This window comes from Gekko japonicus, unplaced genomic scaffold, assembly GCF_001447785.1.
Source record: "Gekko japonicus isolate JY-2015 unplaced genomic scaffold, Gekko_japonicus_V1.1 scaffold352, whole genome shotgun sequence".
Classification (NCBI taxonomy): domain Eukaryota; kingdom Metazoa; phylum Chordata; class Lepidosauria; order Squamata; family Gekkonidae; genus Gekko; species Gekko japonicus.
The window spans coordinates 484,349-499,688 of record NW_015170899.1 but is presented as its reverse complement, the minus strand read 5'-3'; the positions used below and the strand labels follow the sequence as shown (position 1 = coordinate 499,688).

Genomic DNA, 15,340 nt, shown 5'->3' with positions numbered 1-15,340 from the left:
TGCTTTTGTAACCAATTATGCTTTTTGAATATTGTTTTCTTGATGATGTCAGTCCATGTATGAAATATCATGTATTTCCTAAATATGTTCAGAATATGTTCAAGAAGAAGAAGATGATGAAGAAGAAGAAGAAAAAGAAGAAAGTTGTCAACTTTTGATGAGTTATTTGGTGCATTTGTTTTTCCTGTTAATTGAAGCATATTCCCTAAATAGGCTGAGAAGAAAGTAGTCAATTTTGGATGGACTATTTGGTCCAACTGTTTTCTTGTTAATTGAAATAAAACATAGATCTTCCTCCTCATTTGACTTCATTTTTGACATGGAATCTAATATGTACAACATAATGTTCAAAAACACATCCCTAGTTTTGAGAATGGAGGTATCTAACAGTAGCCGTTTAGGTGAGTTTATTTGGTAATATGATTCCTCAGGTGAAGGAGGACTGTGGTAGTGGGAAACACATTTAGAGTCCACCTTTTAGGGATACGGTACAGAACAGATTTGTGAGAGGGCACATTGGTAATGTTACATTCTTACAGCCCTTGTTTTATGTTTACTCAGGAGTAAGTTCTTAAGGGTTCAATAGAACATATTCCTAATTAACTGAGTATCAGATTTTAGCCTTCAACTTCAAGCTAAGGGTACTTACCTGGAAAATAAGTCCCACAAGTAAACAGGATTGAAATTCGAATCGATTCAAGTTTATCTCTTCAGCAGTCTTATGGTCACCTATGCAAATGTGTCTCTGCCTTTATCTAAAGTGGTCACTTAGGTGTTTACTGTGCAGAATTTGTTTTTAATGTCTCTATTAGCTTGTGAACTTTTTCTAGAAATTAACTTCCTAATCTCAGTGTGGCTCAGGTGTGCCATGTGCTGACTCAGTTCATCATTCTTCATGTTCCAAAGAGGAAATGTTGTTTAACCAAATCCTCTGATGTAAAAACCAGGGAGTTCTACAAGCCAGATGTTCAAACCATTGGCTTGGAACGCCTAAAGGTTTCCGCAAGTTCTCGCGGGTTAGAGTATTAGCAAATGAGGGACCTGCGGTTTGCAAAAACCACTGACTCATTTAGCCACGGGTTATTAATTATTCAAGTTCCATCCATTTCTTTTATCTCTGCCGTCTGCAGATGCTTCAGTATGTCAGCACGGGGAATGGCATTTGCTGAAAGACTGTTGATATAAAACAGAGAGCTCTCAATTCCTCAGCCTGGTCTCCAGTTCCAATAAGGAGCTGGAAGTAAGCTGCCCTCCTGTTTCCAAGGAAGAAAGCTGCTCAGTATTCAGGGATGTCTTCCTTTGCTTCCCCCCCCCCCCCCGAGAATAACACCATCTGATAGCTATATAGGACCCAAGATGAGTGCTCTGATTCTTAGAGACATGCTTTGGCTGCTGTACCACCTTGGATAAATCCCAATTACTTTGTTCTCATCTTCCCAAAAGATTGTTTGCTCGTCTGTTACCTATGAATAAAAATATGCCTCAGTGTTGGGGACATAGCAACAGAAGGGAGTGTCAGTGGGCATTCATCCTGACTATCCAACCTAAGCCACTCACCCTCCCTGAGTTCCTCCTTCTCTCCCCATTCCTCCCTATTATCACTAATGCATTTCTTTCTCTGACCCACCTTTTTCATGACTTCTGCAACTGCTTTGCATTAAATGGCACTTTCTGCACCCTCTCCCCCCTCCCCCTTACCACGTATATATCTCTGGCCAGTTTCGTCATACCCTCCATGCATCCGACGAAGAGAGCTGTGTTTCTCGAAAGCTTATGCTGCAATAAAGTTTGTTAGTCTTAAAGGTGCTGCTGAGCTTTTAGCTATTTTGCAGCAACAGACTAACATGGCTAACTCCTCTGGAACTATTTCCCTGACCTAATCATTCACACATCCCTTGTGTGTCTGCCTTCTATTATTCCCCAGATTGCTCCCTGCTCTGTTCCTACCCTCCCCCTCCCTTCCCAGATGACCTCTTCCCCTATCTTTCATCTTGCCTTCCCTGATCTTTGTGCCATCAGCAAAAAAATAAAGACAACTGGCCCAATGGGGAATTAATTTTCCTTCAGCTTTGAGACCCCTGTGTGTTTTGCATACACTTCATCGGGGGATCTGTAAAATATCTTGGGCTGCTTTCAGACACATTGGACAATGCACTTTCAATGCACTTTAGTGGTCCTTTGCAACTATAAAGGTAAAGGTTCCCTTGCTCGAGAGCCAGTCGAATCCGACTCTAGGGTTGCGGTGCTCATCTCCGTTTCAAAGCCGAAGAGCCAGCGCTGTCCGAAGACGTTTCCGTGGTCATGTGGCCGGCATGACTAAACACCAAGGTGCACGGAACGCTGTTACCTTCCCACCAAAGTGGTACCTATTTATCTACTTGCAATTTCTTGCTTTCGAACTGCTAGGTTGGCAGGAGCTGGAATTAGAGACGGGAGCTCACTCCATCTTGCGGCACCCGGGTCTCAAACTGCTGAACTACTGACCTTCCACAGCCTGCAGTTCAGCATCTTAACTACTTGAGCCACCGCAGCTCATTTGCAAGTATAGTTGCAAGCAATAGCTAAAGTGCATTGAAAGTGCATTGAAAGTGCATTATCCAACATGTGTGGAAGCAGCCATAGTCTGAACAGTTCCCACAGCAACAGTGTTTGAGCAAAAAGCACCATTAGACCAGTAATGGTTTGGGCTGTCTCCCACTTACTTTTCCTGTCCCAGAAATAAAGATGAAATTAGAAGATGCATGAAGCTGGGCAAGAAGACGTGAGTCCCGTTCATACGCGGCGATTTGGGCCAGTTGCGGGCCAGTTTGGGGGCGGATCAAAGCAGCGCGATCACACCACAACATCTGGGAAGCGTTCTGCTTCCGCCCCCAAACTGGCCCTTTCTGGGAAAAAGCGCCTCAAGTTGACACCACCTACCTCGGTGGTTCAACGAATAGACGCGCTGCACTCCGGGCGTCTGATCGCCGGCGCTCCCTTGCGCCGGCTCAACCCCGGCCCGGATCCGAACTGCGCATGCCCCGACATGCGCAGTTCGGCCGGCCCCCGGTTAGGGCTGTGTTTTCTCCCCGGCGTTTGATTGCGCCGGGGAGAAACGGCGGCGCGGCCGGGGGATCCATGGGATCCCGCCGCGCCGTGTCAACGTTGGCGCGGCTTTTAAAAGCCGCGCCTTCAAGCGCCTTTTCCCCTGTGTGTGGCAGGGGCCATAGTTTGGCATAGAAAAGCACTTTTAGATCCCATTTGTTTTAGTGGGGCAAAGAAGCACAGGCTGAAAGTTGTTCCATTCGATAAATCAGACCAAGCAGCAGGCCCGTAGCCAGGATTTTTTAAGTCGGGGGCATTTAAATTTCTTGGAGGGCACTGTGTAATCGAATTATAGGAAAACCCAGCTCCTTCTCCTCACCTGCCACTGCTTGGGGGCCCTGGGCTGGATGGGAAGTCAGGGGGCCTTGCCCGTAAGTCTGGAGGCCTAGCCCCGAGATGCCCCACTGTAGCCACAGGCCTGCCAAGCAGTGCCTATTTTTTGCTTTGACCATGTCCAGGGTTTTTGTTTGTTTAGGATACCTTAGAAAAGTCCTCTCCACAAACTCTACCCATTGTCCACAAGCTCCACAAGATCCAGGAACAGTCAAGAAGAGCAACAAGGTTCTTTGGTGTTTATGTGGTTCCCACATCACCTTTTGAAGCTGCAGGGTTGATTTATGTGTTTATTTAAGAGAGACTTGAGTCCCAGTAGCACTAGATTTGAGTCCATCTTGGTCCCATCTTGGTCCAGTAGATCTTGTGGGCATGGGGCTTTTGAGAGTCAACGTGCTCTTCATCAGATACCTGGACAAAGGGAGCTTTGGCTCTCAAGAGCTCATACCACCAAAATCTTTGTTGGTCTCTAAGGTGCTACTGGGTTCAAATCTAGCTGTTCTACTGCAGGCCGACATAGCTACCCTCTGAAACATTAAACATTTAGATGCCACTTTTGCATCCAATTTAGGACCCCCAAGGGGGTAAACAGTCAAAGGCCCTGGTCACTCGAGTGGGAAAATCCGCACTGGAAAGGAGGCATTTTAGAGGCTGAGCTAAAAGAAGCGTGGGAGCGCGATCTTACAGTCCCCCACGGCTCTGTCCTCAGGCCGTCGGCAGCCGATCACACCAGGGAGGCAACACGGCCGTACTGTGTCACTGCGCATGCATGGGTTGCGGACGGCTGCTGGATGCCACGGGCTACCGGCGCGTCTCCAATCAGACACCCGCCCGTGCCACGCATTTACTGGAAGCTACTACCTTTTCCCCAGTGCCTTTTAAATCAGCTTCTTCGGGCCGACGGTACGGGTTGGAGATGGGAGCACTACGCTTCCCAGATGTTTTGGTATGCTCGCGCCCGTTCGATGCGCCCTCAATCCATCCCTTTCGCGCCGAAAATCCTCCATGTGACCAGGACCAAAGCAATGTTTACAATACAGATGTTATAGGATATCAAATATCTAAAACAATTAAGTGAAACATATAAACTCCTAAACACAGAGATGCATAAACATCGAGGAGGGCCAACGAGAGTTAATGAGGGAACGCCAAACAAAATGCAAGTTCACCGGCTTTCATAGTTTCTTATAAGAACCTCTATTTTCCCCCCCAAATTAGTTTACTCTTCTCCACTACTCCTTTGAAACTCTGAAACAAACGATGTCCGAAGAAATCAAGGGGGAAGGGCTCAGTCAGCCAGCAGTCAGCTCCCAGAGGAATAATCACATCTTCACAATGCTAAAAAGCCTTGCCCAGAATACACCGTGTCAAATGCAAAAAGAAGGGAGGAGACGCCAAAGAGAAACATATGCAGAACAAGACAGAACAATGCAAACATGCATCAGAAACCCGATTATGAGGCATACATATTCATATAAGCTGTAACTTTCAGAAAGGGCTCTAAATTGGAATGATACTTCACTGTCCAAGCAAATATACGATCAGGCCGTCACATCCTCTTGTACAAATCTGCCTGACTATATCTCATATGTTTTAATCACTGCGTACACTTGCCGAGTGTCGCATCTTCAGATCCAAATAAGCCAATTGCGGCTCTTTAATTAACAAGAATTATGTTAATTGAATGAGAAATAACAAAACAAAATTATAACCCGAATGAATCAAGATTTCATAGCCCTTCCCATAGAATGGCTTGTTTTCACTTTGCTGCTGCTGTCAAATGGATTTGTATGTCGCCCGTCACCGGTTCAAGGCCCGTTGATGAGTAAGGGATGGTAGACCAAGGCTTCATGATTCAGAAAACCTATAAGGTAAAAAGAAGCATGTATCCAGCTCATTTTAGGGGTTGCCAACCTCCAGGAGTTCTCCAGGAATTATGACTGATCTCAGGGGTCGTTTCGTAGAAAAAGAGCTAGGGGAACTCATTAGCATAACTCATTAGCATATGCCACACCCCCTGACATCACCGGAAGTGTGTCTTAAGGCCACACCCCCTGACATCACTGAAAGTGTGTCATAAGGCCACACACCCCGCCCCCAACGGTCCCGGCCACCGCCGCCGGCCTTGCAGCTCCACTGCCGAGCCCCATGAGGGGCCCGGCGGTGGACCTGCAAGGCCGACGGGAGTGCAAGGAAGCCCCGCGAAGGCCATGTGCCCCGCCCCCCGTACCTCACCCGGGGGAACTGCGATCCCCCGCGATGCCCCCTGAAATGACCTCTGACTGATCTCCAGACCACAAAGGTCCATTCCCCTGGAGAAAATGGTAGCTCTTGAATTTAGACTCTATGACATCACTTCCCTGCTGAGTTCCCTCCCCTCACCAAACTCTGCCCTTCCCTGGCTTCACCCCCAAATATCCTGGAATTTCCCTAACTAGAGTTGACAACCTTAAATTAATTTGTCTGGATAACTCTCTTTGCAGCAAAGGATGTTCAGATTTTACCAAATACGGAGAGTGCTGTGAGAGAACATGTCATGTCCCTTGAAAGGCACTTGGTTTGTGTCATTAGTAAAGGTAAAGGTTTCCCTTGTTCGAAAGCCAGTCGAATCCGACTCTAGGGATCCGGTGCTCATCTCCGTTTCAAAGCCGAAGAGCCAGCGCTGTCCAGAGATGTTTCCGTGGTCATGTGGCCGGCATGACTAGAAGCCAAGGCACACGGAACGCTGTTAACCTTCCCACCGAAGTGGTACCTAGTTATCCACTTGCAATTTCTTGCTTTCGAACTGCTAGGTTTTTGATTGGCAGAGAGGCGGTGGAGAAGCTGTAGGGTTTCCTGGATGACACATCTGCCCTTGATCATGTTCCATCTGGCTTCAGGCCTGGCTTTGGGTGAGGGAGATCGCGTCAGTTTCTCTAGTGGATGATCTTCACTTGCCGATGATGGTGGTGGAAGGTGCCATCAAATTGTAGCCAATTTATGGAGACCCCGTAGGCTTTTCAAGGCGAGCGATCAACAGAGGTGGTTTGCCAGTGCCTTCCTTTGCATTGCAACCCTGGACCTCCCTGACGGTCCCCCATCTAAGTACTAACCAGGGTTGACCATGCTTTGCTTTCCAAGAATTGATGAGATCCAGGTCAGGGCACTTGCCAATAAACAAGGGACATGCTCCTTTCTCAATCGTACAAGACCTTTCTTCTGCCTTTAACTTAGCAGAGTGTCCGAATCCTCCACACATTCAATTGAATATACGTTTATAGCAAAGTAGTATTTATTGAAGTAATGAAGAAAGCTGGTACACAGGAACTGTTTGGAATGGTCAGGAAATGCAGGGCGCCAGATAATAAACGAATTCATACAATGCAATAACCAATAATCATGGTTCCTGCTTTCACGGGTGCTTCTAAAACCCGCGCCGAAAGCCTGGGAATTGAAACGGTTCTAAAAAATAAGCATTGGTCCCGTTCACACGTGGCTATTTGGTCCGGGAGCGGGACAGTTCGGGGCCGGATCAAACCGGCGCGATCACACCACCACATCTGGGAAGCGTCTTGCTTCCGTGGCCGAACTGTCCGTTTCCCGGGATAAGCCGGCGCAAACTAAACCACCTATCTAGGTGGTTTAAAGGGAAGCGGCGCGGCAACGGGGCGTTTGATCGCCGCCGCTTCCCTGCGCCGGCTCAACCCCGGCCCAGATCCGAACTGCGCATGCCCGGACATGCGCAGTTCGGCCGGCCCCCGAGTAGGGCGTGTTTTCTCCCCGGCGTTTGATCGCGCCGGGGAGAAAAGGCGGCGCGGCCGGGGGATCCGTGAGATCCCGCCGCGCCGTGTCAACATTGGTGCGGCTTTTAAAAGCCGCGCCTTTTCCCCTGCGTGTGGCAGGGGCCATTTACTAGCTTCTCATGCCCCAGCTCATTAAACCATGCGCGAAGACACAACTCCTACCCCACACCTGTTGACCTTGCCGATAACTACGTTTCAACAGCAGTATTAGCGTACACAGAAAGGAATGCAGATTGCAGGCTGCTGGTAGCATACATGCGCAGTGGGGTCAGGGAAAACCAGGGAGGGCTGAGATGGGTGTACAAAGGTTACACAGAGTTCTTTGGCAGCTTGCTGGCACAGAACTCTCTCTAATGCTGAGGCACCTTGAGACCATAGTGGGTATTCAACAGCTAGAACCTTCTTCAAGCCCAGAAAAATGGTTCTTGGGCCTTTGACCTCTCCTCAGAGCACCTTCCTTCCTGGCCTTTGGAGTCTTTGCCTAGTTGCCTTTTATTTCTCTCATCCATAGATGGACAGTGAGATGATGCACAAGGGTCACTCGCAACATGGACATCAGTTCATTTCAATTAAGGTTTTGAACCGTGCGCACATGCTCTTGGATATTCTGACTAGGTCACTCCATTAAAATGAATGAATTCCTCTTGGGGGTGGGTGAGAAGAAGAAAAAAATGCACATCTGTTTTTGGTAGCAGAGGGTTCATTTTCTGGAAATGGTTTTGATATCTTATGAATTATTTCATGGAGATTTGTGCCTGATGGCAATAAGGAGTCTCTCTCTCTCTCTCTCTCTCTCTCTCTCTCTCTCTCTCTCTCTGAAACTCCCTGCTTTTGAAACAATCTTTATGCATGATAACATTTTGTTGAGATGTTTCAGGAGTGATCCCGGTGTGATTAAAAATCATTATTCCATTAACTCCTGTGCCAAAAAAAAAAATTAATGACTTCATGAATCATAATTAAGGTTTCCAGGTTTTTGGCTTGGGGAAAACTAAACATTCCATGGGTCTACTTCTTATCTGGCTTCATGCTTCATTTTTCATTCTGTATTCATCCGAACACGGGTAACGGTGCCGCTCCATTTCATTTCTCTGCTGTCCCTGCCGTTACAATTGCCAAGTATTATAGCAGAGCGAAAGCGAATAGCTTTATATGGAACCTGTGCGGCGCCACTGATGAGTGTCTGCCGAAACCACATCAAATATTGTTTTATTCAAACTGGAACTCAAAACAGTTTAAAAAAATAATTAACGCAAGCACTGGTTCTACACAAAAGGTTTGGCTGGGGCTTCCACAAGGCAGCCACTGCTCCATTAACATTATAACCTTCTCCATGCAGCATATGTGTCAACTCATGTCTCTTTCAAAGTATACATCTCATGAGCATCTTTTGTCGTTGCTGTTGCTCAAATAGATGATAATCATCCATGCAATGCTCCCTCTAAGCTGTGGAGCCTTGTGAGCAAAAGAATTCTACTTTGTGAGCTACTGGCATTAAAGTGTTGAGGGAGCAATTTGGCTACTGTATAAATTAGTTTGCTCTGGAGACATTCTTCCTGGGCTAAGACAAAAATGTGTCAGCTGCAATCTAAAAAATTGTGAGCTGGCTCACGCTAACTCGTCTTAGAGGGAACACTGCATACAAGTATCTCCCTTATAAATAAGAGCCAAATGGTGGTGGCACTTCTCTAGAACATTCCACACGCTCCAAAATCAGTTCGCTCTCTGATCTGTCATTCAGAGGGTCTCCCTATCCACTGGCTGCTTTGCCTGAGTCCTGCCTCCAACATTCTAAACATTTTGCTGTTCCTCTCCCCCCCCATATGCAGCCTCATTGGCCTCTGCCTGGGAACACAGAGGTCGTTTGCATATGCGACTTGATTGGCTTTTGCCTCTAACATTCTAAACAGTTTGCTCTTCTGGGGTAAAATGTGTCCAATCTGCAGGTGAGGGCTGGAGATCACTCAGAATTACAACTGCTTTCCAGACGGCAGAGATCAGTTCCCCTGGAGAAAATGGTGGGCTCAGGTGGCCCCCATATGACAGCCAATGTGACATAGCAGTCAGGGCTTCAGAGCACGGGAGAGGCTGCAGGTGTGTGGGGGGGTGGAAAACTGAAGAGTGAGGGGGAAATAAAGGTAGGTTGATAATTGGCTGGGAAGGAGATAGGGTTGCCAACTCCAGGTGGGAAATTCCTGGAGATATGACTGATGGAGCCTGGAGAGGGTGAGGTTTCAGGAGGCGTGGGACCTCGGACAGGTACAAAGTCATGGACTCCACCCTCCAAACCAACTATTCCCTTTTGGGGAACTATTGTTGCCAATCTCCAGGTGAGGACTGGAGATCACTCAAAATTACAACTGTTCTTTAGCAGATATCAGTTCCTCTGACTCAGTGTCATTATACCCTGCTGAGGTCACCACAGCAAATTGACACTGAGTGTCCAAGGCCGGGGCACCCGCCCAGAGCCTCTTTCTAGAGGCCGTTGTATTTATTTCCACAACGAGCCTTTTTCCTAGTCAAGTAATATAGTAGAGAGTGTGGTGGAAAGTGATGTCAAGTTGCAGCCAACTTATGGCTGTAGGGTTTTCAAGGCAAGTAACAAGTAGAGGTGGTTTGGTATTGCCTGCTTCTGTGCAGGCAACCCTACTTCTTTGATGATCTCTCATCCAAGTACTAACCAGAGGAGACTCTGCTTAGCTTCTAAGATCTGACAAGCTCAGGCTAGCTGGGGCCATCCAGGTCAGGGCATAGTAAAGAGTACCTCTGGGTATATGCAAAGAGTAAACATTGGGACTCATTAAAGACACACAAGGACCTGTATTCTTGTTCTTTGTAAATGCCTTGCACATTGGGAGAGCATTATGTAAATGAGTGAGGCAAAGCAAATGAAATTAAAATAACTCAATAAAACAACAATGCAATACACACTAACTGCAATTCTAAGCACGGTCACACCCTTCTAGTCTAAATCCTTCAAAGGTTGTCACACTCTTTAGGAGTGCACTGTTACAAACTGTCCATGGGATTACTTGGGAGTAAACATTAGGATTTCACACTGCAATCCTATGTACTCTGTCCTGGGAGTAAGCTCCATTGAAGACTGTGGGTGTGAGTAAACAAGCATCATGCTGTTAGTTTCACATCATTCACCCATGAAGAGAGACATGATTTTACTGGAAACCCCAGAGTCATGGATATCCAGTCTTACTCGGCCATAAGATTAATTTACTTTACATTCCCTTTGAAAACTATAACTTTTTTCGGTTATAAAACACTCCTAGCAATTTATAGCTATAGCTCTACGATAGCTCTTATAGCTCTACAATAGCTCTTATAGCTCTACAATAAACACTCACCAATCACATAAAGTCCAACTCTGGCCCCGTTCACACGAGGCGATTTGGCCCGGGAACGGGACAGTTTGGGGCCGGATCAAACCGGCGCGATCACACCACAACATCTGGGAAGCGTCTTGCTTCCGTGGCCGAACTGTCCCTTTCCCGGGAAAATGCGCCTCAAACTGAACCACCTACCTCGGTGGTTCAAATGGATGAGGCGCCTCTTCCCGGGCGTCTGATCGCCGGCGCGTCTTTGCGCCGGCACAACCCTGGCCCGGATCCGAACTGCGCATGCTCCGACATGCGCAGTTCGGCCGGCCCCCGGTTAGGGCCATCTTTTCTCCCCGGCGTTTGATCGCGCCGGGGAGAAAAGGCGGCTCGGCCGGGGATCCGTGGGATCCCACCGAGCCGTGTCAACGTTGGCGCGGCTTTTAAAAGCCGCGCCTCAAGAGGCTTTTCCCCTGCCGTGTGGCAGGGGCCGATATGAACCTGAGATAGTATGGCTGATGTTGCTAGGCCAATGATGGTGTCCCAGGGTCTATATGAAAGCAAAGTTGGCATCTTACAAATCCATTGTAAATTGACTAACATTCAAAGACCCATAACATCCATCTTAAGCTTTCCATACTACCCAGAAATATATAAAATTCCCCTGAGAAATTTCTCCGGTCTTGTCAAAACTTCTCAGGCTTCCTTGTAATTGTCAGAGGAGAACTGCAAATATACCTTTGCATTGTTAATTCAGCAAAATCCAGTGATAGCCTAGGGGGATCTGCAAACTCCCCCACCCACCTGCATACATACACCTTAAGAAATGTCAGTACTTTTTTTTCTTTTTGCTTCCATCAGAATTTCTCAGCTGTTTTGCCTACAGAAGAATCCCTGAATGGTTTTTAGTTGAAATTTGGCAACTGTACTTGCTGAATATGGCTAAAGACACAGTAATTGCTATGGCCCGTTGTGTACTGTGGTATTATTTGATTCAAGGCAGACAAAAACAATATACTTCTCCATACAATATAGACATTACCTTAAGGCACTCAGTGGCATGAAATGCAATGATGGGCACTGGACTTTAAGAGGCTTACATCTAAGCAGTGTGACACACTTCCACCAAGTCCATTGAAGTCAATGGGCTGAGAAGGATGTAACTCTGTTTAGGTTTTGAATGGGTAGACACAGTTTCGGAGGATATGTTCATCTACAAGCCGGAATGGCTATATCTCCCAGTTCAGAGGCAGTTTACCACTGAATAACATGTGCAGGAGGAGGGGACTTTCAGAACACCCTTGCTCACCATGGGAAACAGAATGATGGACTAAAGGGAACTTCATTTGTTCAGAGGTATTTCTTATGGCAAATCATTCCCCATGCATATCATCTGACCATTTTTGCTTTTTATAACTATATATGCATGTATATATGTATGTATGTATATATACACACACACATAATATATATATATACATACATACATACACAGAGAGAGAGAGAGAGAGAGAGATTAAATTCTGCAGCTACCCTGCAGTAGATAGATAGACAGATGTGTTATGTATTGGGTGATTTGTGTAGCTTTGTAAGCATGTGCTTCAGTCACAAGCTCCATAGACTGTCAGCATTCTAAACTACACAACCGGATTGGTCGCTGTTGTAAACAGACCAATCCGGAAAGACTCTGACTTTCAGCGGGAGCAATTCCCATTGGATCCAAACACTCATTGTTGATTGGACGTTATTGTTCCAGAAGGTGTAGTTTCCCTGGTTCAAACTGTATATAGTTGAGTCGTTCTGTGTGTTGTTTGTCTGTGTTCTGAGCTAATAAAGAAATCACTTGTTTGAAATGCTGCCTCAATCTCAGTATATAATTAGATAGATAGATAGATAGATAGATAGATAGATAGATAGATGATAGATGTGTGTGTGTGTGTGTATACACACAAACACACTTATACTGGATTAAATTCTACAGCTACTCTGTAAAGACTATTCTTACTAAAATCAAAAACTGCTTTGGAAAAATAGAGATCTCATACAAGCATGATTGAGATCCCCTGCCTCTTTAGACCTGGTGCTCTTATGCACACACGCAATCAAATTCCTATTCACATGGGGGGAATATTTCCTAAATTCTTTGCAAAGAATAAAAATGTCACCAAATAATAAAACTGGATAGCTTGACAAGGAAAGATGTCCCCCTAATAAAGTAGAACATTTTAGATGTTTCATCCTAGCAGTTTTCAGCAAAATATGATTTCCTGCCCAAAGGCAAGGAAAGATTAACCAAGTCTGTTCGGCAGCTCACCCAATAACTCAGCTGGAAAGGAATCTAAAGAGCAAATTGCAAGGTTCGCAAATGCAATCAATTTATCAAGGTCAGATAAGGACAAGAACATGAATGGATGGAATTCCAGATAACAATGGAGTGGATAGCGATACGGTATGATTAGGGCAACAATGAGGCCACCTGCAGAATGAATGGGGTTCAGAGCACCACAGTCTGCAATCTGCATTGTCACAACAACATTCGCAAGCTGAAATTCCCTGCTGCTGAGAAGAAATTAGCCTAATAGGCAACAAAATTATCTCCATTTCCGTTTATTAAATGGAAAATGAAATTACTGGCTAGTCCAGATTGGAATGGCCTATAGACAACTGATAATAATTTCCCTCCAGATAACTTTGAAGTAAGTTCCACAAGTAGTTGTAAGTAAGGGTAATGTTACCAAAAAATGGTTTCTAACAGAGCTACACCCTTCTTGCTCCACTGAAGTCAGTGGGCCTGGAAGGGTAGAACTGTTTTTAGTATTGCACTGTTGAAGGCACTTATGCTGGGCGATGGCATCACAATAAGAGTCAAGGTTTAGCACTGGTTTCTTAGGTTTGTATTGACTAAAGAGAGGGAAAAGTCTGCATTCAGATTTGATCATTGGTCTAGAAGCTGACTCAGGTGTTATCAGTGGAGTCTATCGGCTTTCCGACTTGATCTCGCTCAGTTCTTATTCTTCCTGCAGCCTTTTGCCTATGTGGGTTCCATCACCCTCGTTGTAGGCGGGCGGGGTCAAAATGGCCCACTCTTCCTCTTTTTGCCAATTGGAAAAAAACAGGTAGGATCCAGCTCTATTTAAAAGGTCTGCATAATAATTAGGTTTGCCAACCTCCAGGTAGCACCTGGAGATCGCCTGCTATTACAAATTGATCTCCTCGTGACCAAGATCAGTTCCCCTGGAGAAAATAGTGGCCTTTCAGGGTGGACTCTATAGCATTATACCCAGTTGAGGTCCCTCCCCTCCCCAAAACCTTCCCTTCCTAGGCATCACCCCCCCAAAAAAAACTCCAGGTATCTCCCAACTCAGAGCTGGCAACCCTAATAATAATACTGCCAACAGTGCACACCCTTCATACCAAAAAGGGGGAAACAGAGGTTTTGTAAGAGTTGGGGCTATAACATGTTTTAAATTTAATTTTATTGGATTTGTATCCTGTGGTAGCCCAAGTGGTTAAGACGCTGAACTGCAGGCTGTGGAAGGTCGGTAGTTCAGCAGTTCGAGACCCGAGTGTGCCGCATGACGGAGTGAGCTCCCGTCTCTGGTCCCAGCTCCTGCCAACCTAGCAGTTCGAAAGCGAGAAATTGCAAGTAGATAAATAGGTCCCACTTTGGTGGGAAGATAACAGCGTCCCGTGCGCCTTGGTGTTTAGTCATGCCGGCCACATGACCACAAAAACGTCTTCGGACAGCGCTGGCTCTTCGGCTTTGAAACGGAGATGAGCACCGCAACCCTAGAGTTGGACTCAACTGGCTTTCGAGCAAGGGAACCTTTACCTTTACCCTGCCCTCCCTGCATAGCAGGCTCAGGGCGGGATTCCATCAGACACAGGGACCAATATACAAAGAACTAAAAGCAATTAAAACCCCAATAAAATACAACAACGTTCCTGTGATACAAACCAGGTACCAGTACTTACTGGTAGGGCACACAGTCACCCTGAACTGGGTGGCCCAGGCTTGCCCAATCTCATCAGATCTCTGAAGCTAAGCGGGGTCAGCCCCGGATAGTATTTGGGTGAGAGACCACCAAGGAAGTCCAGGGTTGCTGCAGAGAGGCAGGCAGTGGCAAACCACCTCTGAACATCTTTTATCTTGACAACAATATGGGGTTGCCATAATGCAGCTGCAACCGCATTATCCACCACCAGGGCACACAATTGGCATGCAGTTCCAGTGGCTGGCGTGTCCAGTGAAAAAGATCTCATTTAGCTGGGATGAGAAAGACCTCTCCTTGAGAGCCTGGCAAACAGCTGCCTGTCTGAGTAGATAGTACTGACATGGACGGACCAATAGTTTGGTTCAGTGTAAGGACAGCGCTGGCTCTTCGGCTTTGAAACTGAGATGAGTACCGCAACCCTAGAGTCGGACTCGACTGGCATTTGAGCAAGGGAAACCTTTACCTTAAGGCAGTTTCACAACTCTCATCTAACGCAGATGAATGACAATTCTCTCTTCCTAGACTTGGTTGTAGTAAACAGACTCTTGGACTTGATCCTATTCTGGAGAGGTTTCTAATTAACTCAAGGCGAGCTCAAGGCGAGCTCAGACAAACAATAGAGCACAACCAATAAGACATAAAAACAAACTAAGGACAGACTAATGGGAACGAAATAAGCAAATAATCAAAATAAGGTAGAGATAAAATAACACCAAGCATAAAGATAAAACAAAGGGGTGAAATGTACCAAAGAACGGAGTGCAGCCTCACCTCATTCACAAAGCTCAAACTAGGTCCTTGCAGGATCTGGACAAAT

General features: G+C 46.2%; 1 protein-coding gene across 1 annotated transcript in view; it reads left to right on the top strand.

The window, feature by feature from the left end:
- GPC6 (glypican 6) overlaps positions 1 to 15,340 on the top strand; it is an 854,380-nt gene that overhangs the window by 408,375 nt on the left and 430,665 nt on the right. The gene's annotated exons all lie outside the window — the stretch shown is intronic.